The following is a 17,426-nucleotide window of genomic DNA, read 5'->3' as shown; positions in this document are numbered from 1 at the left end:
AGAGAGAGAGAGAGAGAGAGACTGCCAAAAAAATCAAGAAAAGAAAAACTTGTATAAATATTTTAATACTAAATTTATTGAGTCATCATGAGATTAATACCAGTTACCTTAGGCCTTTACTATTACAGGAGGTGTTCAGAGTGGTGGCTGTCAGCTTTCAGACATTTGTTATGGCAAACTGCTGACGTGTGGGCACATTTTTTGGCAGACTCTGTGTATGCTTATTTTAATTCTTTTTTAAAATGTTCAATTCAAGGAAAATAGTATAGTTGACTCCAATTCTTTGTGATTCTTCCTTGAAAATCAATCAAGCTAATACACTCTGTAAAAATAAAGAATTATTATGGTGATCTTCCTAGCTTTGACCATTTGTAACAAAAACAGATTAATTAAAGTAGGTATGTCTGTAAACAGTCTTGAGTAGGCAAGAATGAAGAGTGTGTTAGATACTGTAAGATCCCGAATCCATCATTGAATGATGCGAAAGCAGATCCTTTCCATAAATCATATAACTTAGTTACAAATTAGAAGATAGTGAATCTTTGTTAAACAGGTAGTTTTTCTTCCTGTACAGAGCCAGAGGTTGTATTTAATGTCTAAAATAAATTAGATTGTAATAAACCTACTATTTTTAGTTTATGGCAGAGTACAATGGGAAGAATTGTTGCTTTTGGCATAGTTAATAAATACTCATACTATATTATCTGAAACAAGTTCTTTATCATTCAGGTGTTTACATTCTTAAATGGTAAGAGGGAGAAATCTGTATACTATAGTTGCTATAGTCATTCACCCTTCCCTGAAATGGCTTTCTTGGAAATCAAATGTGACTTGTCAATCACTAGTTCTGGAGTGTTTAAACTTCTTAACCACTTTGCAGTATTTGATATTGTTAACCAAATTCTTACTAGCAATTCCCCTTGACATGATATTTTCACAGATTGTTGTATTATAGCTACCTTATTTGTCAATGTTTTTACTCACATCGGTGTTAGATGTTTTAATTCAGATCTTGGAAGGAAAAAATAGAGAAGTATGTAAATTGGTCAAAGTTACATAGCTATCCAATTAAAGAGCCAGGGTTAAACACAGGACTGTGTAAATCCAAAATCCACGCATACAGCATTGCATTATACCCTTGATACCTACAAAATGTGCTTCTTCCTTTTAAAAAAATTATACGTATTTATGGAATACAATGTAATATGATACATGCATATCATATACAAGCATCATAACCTCATAATTAGTATTTCTCTTCCTTCAAATATTTCTCATTACTATGTCATTTCTGGATTCATTATTTTGAAATCTGTAATACATTGTGTAGACCACAGTTATCCTGCTGTGCTATAGAACGCTAGAACTAATTCCTCTTATCTGTCTGTATTTTGGCACCTATAATCTGCCCAGTACACTTACTAGCCTCTAGGAACCTCTGTTCTACTCTTTTCTTTCAAGAAGTCAACTTTAAGGCTTCCATATATGTGTGAAAAGATGCAGTATTTGCCTTCTGTGTCTGATTTTCACAATTGAACCCTTCTTGCTGTTATACTCCTTCATTTTTCATTGCTTTTGTTTGCATTTTCTTCTTATATCCCAAATATGGAAGATTTACAAGGTTACACTCTTGATCATTTCTTTTTACCTTCACACTATCTCCTTTGTGGACCTCAATCACTCTACACCCTTCAAAAGGAATTATCCTTACCAGACATTTCTCCACGTTTAACTCACACTTCCAAGGGGCTGTTTCCTCTGGGACATTTTGCACTACGCTGTGGCTGTTATTTTACCTGGGTCTTTATCTGTTCTCCTACCCTCAGGTGAATGGACCAACCTTGCCCTTTCTTTCCTTCATCCCCCTAAAAGCAATACCAAGACAAATAGTGTGGGGTAGAATTAGTTTTGAGAATCATGAAGAAAGACTAAAGGGGACAAAGGCAAAAGAGCACAAATGAAATAGTGTTGTTGTTGTTGTTGTTTTTAAGTGCTTTGCTTTTGCTATTCTAGGTCTTTTCTGTTTCCAAATGAATTTCAGGAATGTTTTCTCTATGCCTGTGAGATATGCTAATGATATTTTCATTGGGATTGCATTAAATCTGTATGGCAATTTTGGGAGTATGGCCATTTTCACTATAAGATCCACAATGTACAATAGATATTCTGAATCGGGAAGAAACTGTTCAAAAGAAAAGACAAACTGGGATGGGGAAAGGTGAAACTAAGAAAGGAAAAAATGTATGTACATACAAGATAGTTAAGATCGTTACACAGCTAGTTTCTCTTAGTTCATTACAAAGAAAGTCTTGAACTAACGTTGTGTAGACAAAATAGCATGCATATATCTTCTACTCTGAATAACTACTAGGAAGACGACAATACACAATGTATCAGCTTTTGTAACTGTCCTCATAATCTATTTTGAAACTTGGTTTCATTGCTGTGTTTATCTTTCTTTAAAAAGGAAAGAACAAGTGGGGTGGGGGAAAGGAAAAAAGAAGGAAGGGAAATATATATATACACAAGATAGCTAAGATACTTGTACTTCTAATTTCTAGTGTTTTATTGAAAGGAACAGTTAATGTTTAATTGTTTGACCAGTCTTGCATTCTTGCATCTGATAGTCTGAGCAACTTCATTGAAGATAACAATATGTAATGTAACGATCATTGTTAATTTCTTACCATCTTGTTTTGAAATTCCATATCATTTTCATTGATTTTGTGTTGTTTTGTTTTTATCTCTGTTGCTATTTTGTTTTGTTTCCCTTCAAAATAAAAATAAATACATATATAAATAAACAAACAAACAAACAAACAAGAGTGCTTTGGCTGTTCCTCACCGTAGAGCAAGAGGCAGATTTTGCATTAAGCTAAGGAAGCTTGGGTTGCCGCTGTCCTCATCTGGCCAGGCTTCCTTCCAACCTTGGGAGGGTCCTAGAAATATGCTCACCCGGTCATGTCTTTTTATAAAATCTGCAAAAGTAGTATAGTTTGCTGTTAACTTTTTCTTGAGAGTTCCTCACAGCCTCACTCCAGCAAAGAGTTAATTCTCACCAAGTGAATTCTTCCCTGCCTTGAAACCCTTCTTTCTCTCTGGAATTTCCCTCCTTTTCTTGAGATCTCACTCCTGTCTTTGTGGGTCTGGATTTTAAAGCTGTAAAGACCCTGTCTGTCTGTCGTCTGTCTGCTCTGTCTCTATTTAGCCATCTTTTTAGTATCTACAATGCCCTAGGAGGAGTGTGAGGAAATATCACCTTTCACACCCAAAGAAAGCATGCAGATACTTTCCTAAGCCAAAATACTATCATGACACGCCCGACTTTCCGGTTAGCCATTCTTACTTTGAACACCTTTTGAAAGTACGTGATACCATACGCCAAAGTTGGTCCTAGTTACTTCAAATTCACTAACTCATTTTAATCATAACAACAAGCCCCTCAAATGGCTATGATTATTTTGTGATCATTTAGAAAACTGATGACTAATGAGGTTAAAGCATTTGCCCAAAGCCACTCAGCAGACATAGGGTAGCCTTGAGACTCGCACGGTAAGCTCGGCCGTCACACCTTGCTCCCCCTTGTCCACCAAACCATCTAGACGTCAGGAACTCTTCTGTGAAATGCTCCTTGATTTACTCAGCCAGAGCATGCGTCTTTCCTCTCAGCTCCTACCTGTGCATCAATTCTTTTCTTCTTCTCTGAGATTATCTTATGTTCTTATTAATTTTAAAGCACAGCAGCATTATTTTAAGCCTTTACGGGGCTGGACACAATGTTTCATCGGAGTCAATCTAGTAATTCATGGGATGGATTTTATAGCTCAAACAAAATTGGGGTTATATCTAGATTAAAGAAATAACTATTTTGAAATTCATACACAGGCTACTTTAAAAACTTATGTAGAAGGGGTAAGCACGTTTGCCTTCAGCAGCATATAACCTGTATGGCCTCGATCTCTTAAGTGATGAGCCAGGGCCGCGTTAGGGGAAATGTATGCATGTGACATTTACTGGGACTCAGAAGTGCAGTATGTTTTCTGTTCCAATGGGTGACGTTGGCTCTAATAACCAGGAAACGGCTGTTGGAAAGAAGCAGGTATTCCTAGTTGACAGGGAAAGCAACTATATGCCTAGTTAATGACTTATAATAATAGCTCTCAACAGATTCTAAGAAATCTGCCTACCCACTTATGTGCAAAAAAAGAATATATCAGTATGTCTAGGTTGCATTGGGGTAAGTACACCATAAACTGTGACCCAGGGGATATTAACGTGACTCAGGAAAGGACGTGTGGAGTGGGGAAAGGGATATTTTCTTAGATACAACGGATACATGAACAAAGGGAGGCTAAAACTGGACATCAACATTCAAGTAACGGAGCTAAAAATTTGATGGGAAAGAGTGTAGTTTCCAGAGGATTGGAACAAGTAGGCAATTTCCAGCATAAGAGCGGGTCTCTGCAGAGGTTCTGTTAGGGGAATTTAAAAAGACATCCCAGTAAGAAATTTTCTTTTCCTTTGTTATTACAAGCAAGGTCACGAATACTACTTAAGAGCAATCTTTTTTTTTTTTTTTTTTTTTAAGAGCAATCTTAAAGGATGTAATTTTAGCAAGCATTGCTTAAAAGTAATGTCTCTTTGTGCTTGAAAAGATTGCCTGGAGCAAACTTTCATCCTGTTTGAATTACATAAGATAAAAGGAGTATTTTGGGGCCCAGCAGTTCTGCTTTTTTTTTTTTTCTCAGTACACTGACTGAGTAACTTTAAGGTTAGAACTCAGGAAGAGTTTTCAGAATGTGAGCAGCCCAGCATCACGATCAAAGAGTAAGCCTCGGAGTCAGCGTTCTGCACCTCACCCTCGCGCACCGCCACTGACTGGCTGTGTGGTGCTGTGCAGGTGAGTCCACCTGTTTTCCCTCTGTTTCCTCCTCTGTGAAGAGGGGCTGATGCAGTTACCTTACGGTGGACAGAAGGACGACAGGAGCTAATTCGTACACGTGCTTCCTTATCATAGCTCCTGGAAAATACGAAGCACTAGATAATTTTTCAATACGATTATTAAAGTTAGCTTAAAGAAAGCAGAGACAGAGTTGGCTGCATGTCACCAAGGGGTGGGTCTGGAGCTACCAGACAGCGGGCACAGGTTCTGTGTGCGGCGATGAGACACTTTAGGACGGACAGCGGTGTGGGTTCTGCAGCATTGTTTGCACACGCACAGCGAGCTGCACATGAGTGTAGCTCAAGTGGCTATGCGTATGTGTATATACACACATATTTATTACAATATATATAAAATACAATATATAATTATATGTTATATATTATAATTATATATTACAATATATATTACTCTCTATATATATTACAATAAAAAGAAAGGCAACATATAAATATGGCTATCAGTCAGGTTTAGACCTGTCTCACATTGTCTTTCTTTGGCTTTGCCTAGTCACATGAAGCATATGGGTATTTCAGATCTAACACACTGCTTTTATTGATGCGTGGTATAAGAGGGAAGACCCCAGGGAAAAGCGTCTTCCACAGCATCCACTTAGGGAGTACACCTCACTCTGGTAGTGTAACGAGTACCCTGGTGCAGGGTCGGGGGAGAGACCTCTCCTTCAGCAGAGCCCAACCGTGCCGGTGAAGCGTGGCTTGGGAGTTGTTCCTGGGGCTGCGCAGAGGACGCATAGGCTTGGGATGTATGAGACTAACCCAGCCCTGGTGCTTATCGGTCATAGCCACATGTGCCTGTGTCCAGAACTTTCTAATCCAGTTAAGTGAAGCACTCAACACAGAGCTTGAGAATTTAAACCAGTGCTTATAGCATCAAAAAAATTGCTTATCATTTTTAATCTAAAGGCTTCACCAAGTTATCATCAAATTGGCTCACAAAAGCCAACAAAAGTTAGACCCAGGCAGGACTTTTTTTCCTCAAGCTTTCTGTCAACCACTTGATGGATCATAAAAAGTCTAACTCTTCATTGCATCAGAATTATTTATGAATAAAATTTTCCCTCTGCCCCCATGCTACTTGCAACTTAGAGTTAGACTACGACCTCAAAAGTTCTTTTGATTTTGATTCTATAGATCATACCAACCCAGCATAGAGATGAAAAGACACAGCACTGCAAAGAATTGACTTTGCCAATACATATAAAATCCTGCATGTGTTAGCAATTTTGTGATATGATATATATGTATGATTATTAAATTTGTATGTAAGCTGCTATTGTCCATCAGTAATAATCATCATCGTTATATTTGGTCTTATTTCATGGTTGGGATAACTATGTATATAACTGCATACTTAAAGTATATAATATCTCATTTAACAACTAGTGTTGGGTGAGAGATAGTTATGCACTGATACTTCATGTAAAGTTGTTAGGCTTTTAGTCATTTCCTGTACATGTACTGGGCACCAACTTTGTGTGGAGCTCTCCTCTAATCACTGGAAAATATGACAGAGAAACCGACTGAGCAGCACTTTTGCCTTTGTCTCCTCAAACTAAAACCCTTACAACTTGATAATTTAGACGCTGGCATGCTGTAGAGTCAAATAAGGAAAAATGAGGCACTTCGGTATGTGTTATTGTGCTTAGCCAGGCAACCCTGTGGGGGGAAAATTACTATCTCGATTTTATTAGAGAAGAAATTGCCTTAAGACACTTTCAAAACGAGTTAATCATATGGAGTTTCTTATCATAGTTGTTTAGTAAATTCTATATGATTATTTTAAATGCCTTTACAGAAATGTGAGAGAAATGTGAGCATTAGTAGATAAATACTACTACTCTGTCAGATCAGAGCTCATGAAAATAATCCATTTTTAAAAGCTGAATAGCAACAGAGAAATGCTGACATGCTTACAGAAGATTTCTGTATATGTAATACGTATAGGTGATGCACCTGAGATGACAACTGCATATATATCATCACTTTCAAAGCCCATTGCTTCTCCCCACTGTCCCTGGTTTTCATTTGCAGGTGACCTAGCCAGCAAAGAATATGTGGCAGTGTCTGGAGACACTTTTGGTGGTCACGGTCGGGGAGGGAGAGCTTGTGGTACAGAGAGGTTAGGTACGAGTGCTGTTGATCACGCCCAGACCACCACAAAGAATTATTCAGTTCTAGTTTTGAAAACAGAACAAAATCCTCTCCTCACATTAGGAGTAGCGCTATCAGCTGTTTCAATGTATTTTTATCCCTATGCACCATACATAGCCATCTACTGTGCAAATGGGTAAGGTACATGTCATCCCATGACTTGCTGTTTTTACCCAGCACAGCTTAGAAGTATTTTAGTTAACACACGTAGTTTTATCTAATTTTTTGAGAACTATCTAGCATTCTCTTATGTTCATGTAGATGTGTCATAATTCAGCCCCTATATTCATAGATATTTAGGTTGTTTTCAAGCTTTTACTATTTCAGATGTTTGCAATGAATATTATATAGTACAAATGTGAAACCATTTCTATAAGGCCATTTCCTAAAGGTGAAATTATAAAGTCAGACTGTAGAAGCATTGGATGCTACCCAGTCCTTCTGATGGGAAATAGCCGTGTTAATATTCCCACCAGCTGTACATGAGAGTGACAGGGATGTTTTCAACTTTGCAAATGTGTGTTAACAAAAAAGAACTTAACATAAGCGAATAAAATTTGATTTGGGGAATGTTTGGACAGTCAGAGGCACAAAAGCCTATTAGCCTGCATCAAAGATCGTACTGTTCATTGGAAAGAATGGTGTAGACATCAGGGAAATCATTTTGCTCATCAGGCAATAAGGCTGAGAGGACTGACCCCATGCGGGTGTGTTCACTGCCTAGCGTGTGTGAAAAGTCACCAGAGAGCTCATGGATCTGCGCCCTGTGGTTCACTGTGTCGTCTGCCTTTGTCTAATCCCTGGTAACTGTTACACCCATTGTTCCCATGTTTAGTGACTTAGCTATTCCGTAAGGCAGAGGAAAAATGAACCTGAACAGAACATTTCCCTTTAAGATGATGGGAAAGGCAACCATAAAAGAAATTAATTCAAAGAATGAGCTATTTTGCTTAGAAAGAGAATTGGTAAAGCATGAATTCAAAAATTCTTTCTTCTAATTTTCCCAAACAACAACAAATAACCTGTACTAACAAGCCCCATCTAATGCAAGAATGCTGCTATTACAGCAAAGACTGAAAAGGCTGGTTATAAACCATGGTGGAGTTGTTGGTGAAAGTGTGTCCTGTAGTAAGAGATCTCAAATTTCATGATTGTTTTGTCAACAAATATTAAGGAAATCTCTAACATTTATATGGCATTTCTTGCACGTTGCTTTGTTGTTTGTTTTTTTTGTTTTTTTTTTGTTTTGTTTTTTTTTTGTTTTTTTTTCTGCTACCGGGAACTGAACTCACGATCTTGCGCTTGCCGGGCAGGCGCTGTGCCGCTGAGCTAAATCCCCAGCCCCTGTTGCTTTGTTTTTGAGCGTCTGTCCTCCAGCTAGGCCAGCCTGCTAGTCATCTGTGAATAGGTCCTGAGTTTACGGAGCTAGGAAAGGAAGAATCTTTCTCTCCTCATGGAACTTATGTTTTTAGGAGGGAAATGTACATTTCAAAGTTGATTGTATAATTATTTAACTACCTTTGTGATCAGACTTGAAGGTGCTATAGGAGGATATAACAGGGTACCTGACCCCTGGTGTAGTAGGAAAAGTATCCTTAAAGAAGTGACCTTTGATCTGAGCTGGGGACACTCTCACTCTGTAATTGTGTCTCTGTAATTGAGACACAATGCCGATAGCCACAATTTAAAGCAGAAGAGGTTTACTTTGTCTTACAGTTGCAGGAAATTCAGTCCATGGTCAGCTGGCTCCAAGACAGCAATATCATACTGGAAGGGCATGGCAGGCTTAGTTCATGGTAGCCAGTGAGCAGAGCAGGAGAACAGTCTAAGAGAGAAAGTGGCCGGGGACCAGATATTCTACACAAGGTCACACCTCCGGGACCCGCCCAGACGCACCCAGAAGGGTGCCCCGCCAGTCTGCGAGGCATTTCTTAGTGCAGTCGGGGTTGCTCGTCCCACGCTTGTATCTTTGAATTCTTGCAGCATTTTGAATCCCGTTTAGGGAGCAGTTCATGCTTTCTATGTCATCTTTCTCTAGAATGAGGCTTCCCTATGGAATGAAAGCCTCATAAAGGCAAGTAATAATAGCTCACATCTTTGCCTTTTCACTAATAATTAGCATAATTCATGGCACGGCGAGTGTTAATCATTCATCAGTGGCTGCGTACGAGTCTCAATGCCAAGATGAAGTAGTGACACAGATGTCAAGGTCACTGCCTATAGCCTCCAATCTTCCTTCTTCATTTCATTTTTTTAAGGGCAATTTTTGAAAGTACTAGGGATTGAATCCAAGGCCTTTGCGTTGAGCTACATCCCCAGCCCTACCATTATTATTATTATTATTTTTAGAGAGACATGGGGTGGTTAAATCATTAAATTGGTCAGACTAGGCTTAAACTTCCTGTTGTCCTGCCTCAGCCTCCCAGCGTGTTAACTGCAAATTTCTACATGTGATTGTCTATATTCGTCCAACACACTCTCCTTGACTCTTTCAGTATGTGTATGCATAACCCAACCAATAGCCTGAGCTTTCAGTGTTTCTGTCTCACCTTCTGCGTTCGGCCTCAGCGATACACTCTTACGGTTATCGCCTTGATCTTGTCTTTACCCGTATCACTCCGCAAATCTTGCTCTCAGGCTTTCTACTCTGAGCATCATTTCCTATCCTTCCATCTCTCATACTCTAGCACTTTTATTCTACTACTTGTTGAACTTTTTTGGTAAATATTAATCCTTTTGCCTGGACACATTTCTAGTACACAGCCTGATCCGTGGTTCATCAGCAATGCGCTTGCCTGGTTCATCGACCTGAAGCCTCCTTCGTGGATCCTTTGCCTTCCTTGCTGGATCCTTCGCCTTCCTTGCTGGTTCCCTGTGTATCCTGTTCCCCAGCAAACACTCGCTCTTGTCAGATGTAGTCCTCGGCCCCTCCGTCCCGCTCCTGAGAAGCGGACCGTGGATGGGGGAAACACAGTTTTTCTGGCTAGCCACTCTTTAAATGGATACATACAAAGCTCAAAGGGAATACAGAGCTACCATCCTTAGCATGGTTTTTCCCCCAACTCTGAAATAATTACTTGGTACCCACCGGTGTCTCATCAGCCTCCTAACATCCGTCTCTTCCCAAGCTTCCCGTTTCCCAAACTTTCACTCTCACGTTTTGGGACCTAATTGAAAAGGAGGAATTAGCCTTAAAAATACTTGGGAAAAATCGTAGGATTTATTGTTTTAATTTTTAAATTTTTTTTTGTTTTTCTCCGGTACCAGGAATCGAACTCCCGACCTTGCGCTTGCCAGGCAGGCACTGTGCCACTGAACTAAATCCCCAGCCCCAATTGTAGGATTTAATTGTTCCATCTTTTTATCCACACCCCTGCTCAAAAATGCCTACTACAATGTTACTTAATGGGAGCTTAATTTTTTTGTTAAATTTTAAAAATTCAAGCCATTTTCAGTTATATATACATGTTTTAAGCCTTAATTTGATCTTCTGTCTTTTTTTGCCCACATTCAAACTTCCAGTGTATTTTTAAAACCTCTCTCTTCAAATTAGGATCATATTTTCGATCATCTTTTTAATAGACTTTTATTACCTTATTGTTATCTCGCCAAGAGAAAATGGCATCAAGCCTTTTAACAACCTTTCACTTCAAAAAGAACTTTGAGTAATTCTTAAAGAGTATATGTTTCATTTTCATTCAGTCTTGACAAAGACAAGTATTAAAATGAGCCATCTAAGGGTTTCTACACATAACATTTTAAGCATTAAAATTTACCCTAAAGCTAAGATTCGTTTCTTCTTCAATACACGTGTTGATTGCCAGCATTTAAGCAACCATAACGAGAAGGCTTTCAGATTTTTAGCAGGATGTCTTACAGTACGATCCTTATCACGCACATAACTTCTTAGTTATGACTCAAATTATAAAGCTTTCACTGGTTCATTCTGCCTGTGTCCATTTAACAAGTGGGCAGTGGAGATTGTAAAACAGAATTGCCTTTTTGCTTTTAAATTAAATTCTGTAAGATGGAAGATTTTTAACTATTTTTTCTCTAATTATGTATGCAAGGGTAGCTCTCCAATAGTGCCACATTGGTAAGTAAAAACTGATGGCTTTCGTTTAGACTTTAGAGCTAAAAAGTGTTTACTTATGTACTGAGATGTATAACTATGTACATGTGGAAATCACCGAAGAAAAATGGAATCAATTATATAATTGAGTAAAGCAGGAGGAAATTGAAATGTAATTGTTCTGTACAAATATTCACACTTAAAAAAGTTTGTCTCCAAATGATATTACCATGTGAAGGTTTTACTTTACTCACCGTATTGTATTCATATTGTCTTCTGTACTGGCTTAAAAACATTGGGATAATTTGAAGTTCAAACTCAAGTTCTTTCTTCTTGGGGCATTTGAGAAATACGCATTTGTTATACAAAATGAGCTGAAATATAAGCACACAAACAATAAGGCACCCGGAGGCATCCTTATATTGATTTTTAGAATTTAAAGTCAATTTCAAGAAAATCAGCAAACCCAAATCCTTCTGAGTTTTGTTTCATATATTAGTGTGTAGATATAGCTAGACAAGAATTTGTATTTTATAAATTGGTAATGATTTCAAACTGTAAAGCTGGATTAAGGATGTGAGGTACTGTGGTTTAAAAGTCAATTGTTTTTTGATGTTATTTTTGGAGACTAAAGTACACCAGAAGAATAAATCCATGTCTTGGGATCACTCTGGTATTAATAATTTGATGCTACAATGCTTACATTTTTTCTTTTTTAATTTTTTGAGCAAGCATGCATATATCTAGTAATATGAAGAATTAATTTGAAGACAACAATATGCAATATAACAATCATTGTTGAATTCCTATCATCTTGTTTAGGGAAATTGTGTATCGTTTCTAATTTTTTTATTATTTTTTATTCTCTTTTAAAAATTTAAAAAAAAATTGCTAGATTTTTAAAGTTATTTCCAGATTTAATTATGTATAATAATCCTAGATTATTGCCAAAGTTATTAAAATTTGAATGTGGTATAGTTTGTAATGGAGACAGTTGATGTGGTAGCTCTATCTTGCACCTGTGAAATGAGCCCGTTTCTGTAGCGTGTCAGAAGATTCTTGGTAAAACTCTTTATTATGAGGAACAAGTCCCTGGTATGTGAGGAGAGCGGGGTAGGGCAAGCATCTGAAACCCATGGAATGGCTTCTGTCCTGCTTCTGCACCCTCAGAGTCCTTAGAACCATCTCTGTGGTATTTTGTGTCACAGCCCACAGATACATGAAATGAGGCAATGAAGGTGGCTGGTTTTCCTTTTCTCCTGACTTGATCCTAACGGACACATTGCTCACCTTAGCTCCCCATGCAGTTTTATAGAACTATTCTGTATTTTGATGAACCCGTGACAGAAGAATGATGATATACAATTAAAGTTATGTCAGAATAGGAGCCTCTAATAACGATTTAATCATAACATGAAGTGGTACAGAGTTCATTCAAACTGACTTTTGAAGAAGCTTGTTTTCTCCACAGACACTTATAGAACAGTTTTTTTTTTTTTTTGGTTTTTCTCCTGTACCGGGAACCGAACTCACAACCTTGCGCTTGCCAGGCAGGCGCTTTGCCGCTGAGCTAAATCCCCAGCCCCTAGAACAGTTTTTAAAAATTTTTATTAGTACATATCTGCCATACTTAGTGATCACATTCATAGTAGGGATTTGTACCTGTACATAGTAGGTCTTCTTTTCTTCCCATTTTCCTTCCTCCAACCCTTCTCAAAACCAGCTGTCCCATGCCATGAGTGTATGTTTTTGGTTCCAAAAAGCCTTATTAATAGAATATAATGTTACATAATATATAATAATATAATATAATATAGTATATTTTATGAAAATTTATATAACCCTATAAAAATGATGCTATGTGTTTTACTGTGATTTAGTGATTTCACAGAGCTACAAAACATACATTATTTGACCCCCTCAGGAAGCCCTAGAGATATATGTAATAGATGGACCCATTTCAGAGATGAGGCAATGGACGCTTGAAAGTATTAACAGATTTTTTTCCTGTCTCACACAATGGAAAATGGCAGAACCAGAAATTAAAGCTTTGTCTTCTAATACCAAACAGGCTTTAAAAAACAATTGACTCTGTGATTTCATACAGCGTATGTTAAACTAAATCGTGTTAAAATTAACCTTATATTTAGCAGGCATTCTTTAATTTTAAGGGACAGTATTACATAGTTCCATGTTATATGGTAAGATATCTGGAAAGTTGGGATGTAAATTGTTGAGTTGACATCTAATAGAATCTATCTGAATATGATTCCATTCAAAATCAGTCTATTTCCTCTGCTCTTAAAGATCTCGATGGACAGAAATAAGACCAGGGTGCTAAGTTATGGTAACGTTTGTTTCAGAACAAAATAATTGCCTTGGTGCAGCAAGCTGAGGTCCCAGGTAAATTCTTGTCCTTGCATTTGAAGAGATTCAGACTAATTTTTCAAAAGCTCTAATCTTTCCCATAAAGTAGTCCCATGGTACACCTGGGAGAATAAATGAACTCTGAGAGCTAATTTAAACTTCGGATTTTTTAAACTAAAACTTGTCAACTTGGCTACCCATGTACTTGAATTAAAGTACTATGTTCTCTTCTTAATCAACAAAACAAAATAACAATTCAGGGGATATCCAGAAAGTTCAAATTGGAAGGCACTTTGATCTAGCACTTGCTAAAAGCTGGCTTAAAATTTCTTATGTTTTAGAGAGTGATGGTCAAAAGGACATCAAAATTCATACCTCTAGGGTTCCCTGAGCTCCAAACCTGTATTGGGTAAAGTAATAACACACAAAAGAATGCCTCTGAGAAATGCCTCCGAGAAAAGAATTAAGTTATGATTGAACCTAGGAGAGACAGAAGTAGACTTTTGAAGGCTTTTTCTTGTTTCTTTGCAAAACAATAATAAAACATTGACTATCACCTTAAGACATTTCTCTTATAAACACTTTGGAATGGGAAGTCATAAAAACAGTCTGCTTTTCAAAGCTGTATGTACCATTTTGTTGGATTTTTTTTTTTTTTATTTTGGTTTTTCTCCGGTACCGGGAACCGAACTCACGACATTGCGCTTGCCAGGCAGGCGCTTTTGCCGCTGAGCTAAATCCCCAGCCCCCATTTTGTTGGATGTTAAAAACTCTCCACCTCTCCCTTTTTCACTTTCTTTCCAGGAGACTGTCTGGCCTAGTGTAGCTTACTCTCTCCTGGAGGTTTTTGTTAACTTAAAAAGAGAAGGTAGTTATAATCCCTTTGGGGAATGTCCAAGACAGAAGCTTTATTTAAACAAACACACACCTGTAATGTCTGAATCAAATTAAATCAGTGTCGAAGAAGTAGAACAGCCTTCCCTGTGGCACTCCCACGGTGCTTCAAGAGCAACTTCTTAGCATCTCAACCTTCTCCTCGGGCCTTTTTCTGTCTTAATCAGATTCTTTACTTTAAAGTTCGTACAGAATTAAAACTTTCTATTGTTTTCTGCCACCTACACCTGAAATATTCTGTGATGAGATGGGGCTTGTTTATCGTTAAACATATATTTGTTTCTACATATATAAAATTAAATATAGTATATTTTTAAAATGTTTATAAAAGGCCAGGTATGGGTCCTTCAAGAAAATTAGTGAAAAAAAATTAGTAAAATACAATCTTAATAAAAAATACCAGTAAAGTAGATGTTTAGAAAAGAAATTTAAGACCAGTATAAAAAAGAATCAGAGGGAAACTATGAATTCAAATAAGAATTTGTTTCAATAGATGTTTACTGAAACTTTCTATTCAGGGGATACTATTTGGTACTGTAGAATACTCAAAGATAAGTGCAACCCAGCTCTTATCTGTAAGGAATTTAAGCTCCAGTACAGGGAATAGGAAATACACATATTCTTAGAGCACACGGGACTTCAAAAAGTTCAAAGAATAAAAATGAACTCCAGGTGGTGAGATTTAGGCAGAATTTAAAAACACATGTTAGAGTTGCATTATGTGTTAAGGGTTGAGGGGAGTGGGTTAATGCTATATAAATGTCGTAAGCAGAAGTGTGCTATTCATTTGGAGGTGGTGTTAGGGCAGCAGGCTCTAGGAATAAAGCACAAGAAAGTGTCTACCTGGGAATTGGATGGTAATGATGACAGGGATCGGGTAGATGATGACAACCACGCACTCAATTATTCAACAGAAGTCTGCTGTTAGTGTAGACACTGGGAAGGCATGGGATTTCATGACGAGAAAGACTCAATACCTGATTTCAAGATCCTTATATTTTAATGAGGAAAGAGACCTAACCCAAAACGTCCACCAATAGTTGACAAGTATGCTTCTGTAAAGTGCTCCGGGAGAGTCAGGCCTGCTGTATCGCGCAGCTACAAACCTGCCATCCACGCCTTGCCTGAGGGTGGTGGGAAGTGGGATGTGATCTATCCGTGAATCTGAAACAGGCTTCATTGGGGCTGTCGGGTTCAACTGAGACCTAAGGGAAGAGCGAGTGAAGTAGAGCGGAAGAGTTACGAGGTCACAGGCAGCAGCGTGTGCAAAGAGCCGGTGGTGGAGACAGCATGATGAATTTGAGGGGTGGGAAGGAGGCTGCGGAGCCCAGAGGAGCCTGTGTGTGCCGAGGCCGTAGAGGAAGACGGGGGCCAGCCTAGCAGGGCCCGTGTGTTATTAATATTTTGATCCTTACTTTGGTCAACTCAAGGTTTTAAATACGCAGGACTGGAGTTCCCCAGAGATGCCTTTGCGTGGGCGAGGAGGAGAGGCTGGAAGGGAGTCAAAGCGAGAGTAGGAAGAAGTGTGAGGAGGCCGATTCAAGGGGAGAGGCGATGAGAACGGTGGTGACAGTGGGAAGAAGTGCGACGTGCTGAGCCGGACCTGCACTGCAGACGCTACGCTCAGCGTTCTACCGCCTCTTGGGGAAGATGCCTGGAAACCCACGCTGCCCCGTCAGCCCAGGTTCTCCTCTTCACTTCCCAGTCCCATTGCCTTCAGCAAGCAAGATGTCGTTCCGTGAAGATAGTCACCAAGACATTAGAGCCGACTGGGCACCCGCACGCAAAGCCCATAAACCAAGATTTCCTCTTCCCACGCGTCCGTAAAGTTACTCCGGTACGCGTGTGTGTCAGGTATAGGCAGATGTCAGTGCCTTGTAGAAAAGACCCAGCAAGTCAGGAAATTCGGATGCTTCTAAGCCCCTAGGAAGCAAAGATGCGAGTGTTTGTAGAATTACCTGTCTGCAGATACCTGTCTTAAAATGAATCCTCAAATTCCACTTATAGTATCTCTAGTTACTTAAAACTCTGGCAGTCTAAGTAAGATAATTATACTAATTACTAATAATAATTAGTAATAATATTAATACTAATCCTAATGATACTAATTTATGTTGCTCAAATTATTTGTTTGTTAAATAAATATTTAATCACTGCTGTGTGCCATCATACTGGGCACTGAGGAGATGACAATAAGGAAAATAGATGAAAATTCCTCTCCATGTGACACTGATGTTGCAGAGAGAATAGGTAGACCACGAATGAGCGAGATATATGAATAATACATAGTACGGTTAGATAAGAACTATATAGCAAAGCAGATGTGTCCTATAATTTTTACATTTATAGTTTGAATAATAAAGGAAGCCTCCAAAATGCTAACCCTGAGAAGATCTGAGGGCAGAGTGTCTCCATACTGAGCAGTCTCTATTAAATTTCCTAGAAAATAGTATACAGTGTTTCTCTTAATTAGAAAGGTAAAGCAGAGAAGGTAGCGCATCATGTATAGATGTGTTTGGAGACTGTAATTTTAGATATATAAGGATAGTCTCAGTCAATAACTTTATCATATATATCTCGAGATAAGACAAAAAGCTATGTGGATATCTGGGGCAAGTACAGTCTCACAGGCAGAAGGAACATAATTGCAAAGTGTACAAGGCGCTAGCGTCTCTCAATTTCACTGATTTTTTTCGTACTGATTTATACATAAAAATTAAATTTGCAATGATATTTAACATAAATATCATTTACATTGCTACAGTGTAAGTAAGATGTAGGTGGCATTTCTACAAACCGATGTGGTCTCTCGTGTGCAATTCAAATCGTTCTGCATTGTGGTTAGTTCTCATGTTCAACATTTTGAAACACATTTCCTCGGATTTACGAAGATCTCTGTTCCAAAGATTCCAGTTCTCTTTACCTGAGCAAAGTTTGCCAATATTCCGGTTCTGTTAGCTTCATTCTACTTATTTAATTA

At 38.3% G+C, this 17,426-nt stretch overlaps 1 protein-coding gene across 1 annotated transcript in view; it reads left to right on the top strand.

Annotated features, from left to right (window-relative positions):
* Positions 1-17,426, top strand: part of Nell2 (neural EGFL like 2) — a gene marked incomplete at its 5' end in the record, with an annotated part of 379,873 nt that overhangs the window by 296,772 nt on the left and 65,675 nt on the right.

This window comes from Chinchilla lanigera, unplaced genomic scaffold (assembly GCF_000276665.1).
Source record: "Chinchilla lanigera isolate Chin_1 unplaced genomic scaffold, ChiLan1.0 scaffold00099, whole genome shotgun sequence".
Lineage (NCBI taxonomy): Eukaryota > Metazoa > Chordata > Mammalia > Rodentia > Chinchillidae > Chinchilla > Chinchilla lanigera.
Note: the sequence above shows the minus strand (reverse complement) of the source record. Positions and strands in the feature narration are given on the sequence as shown.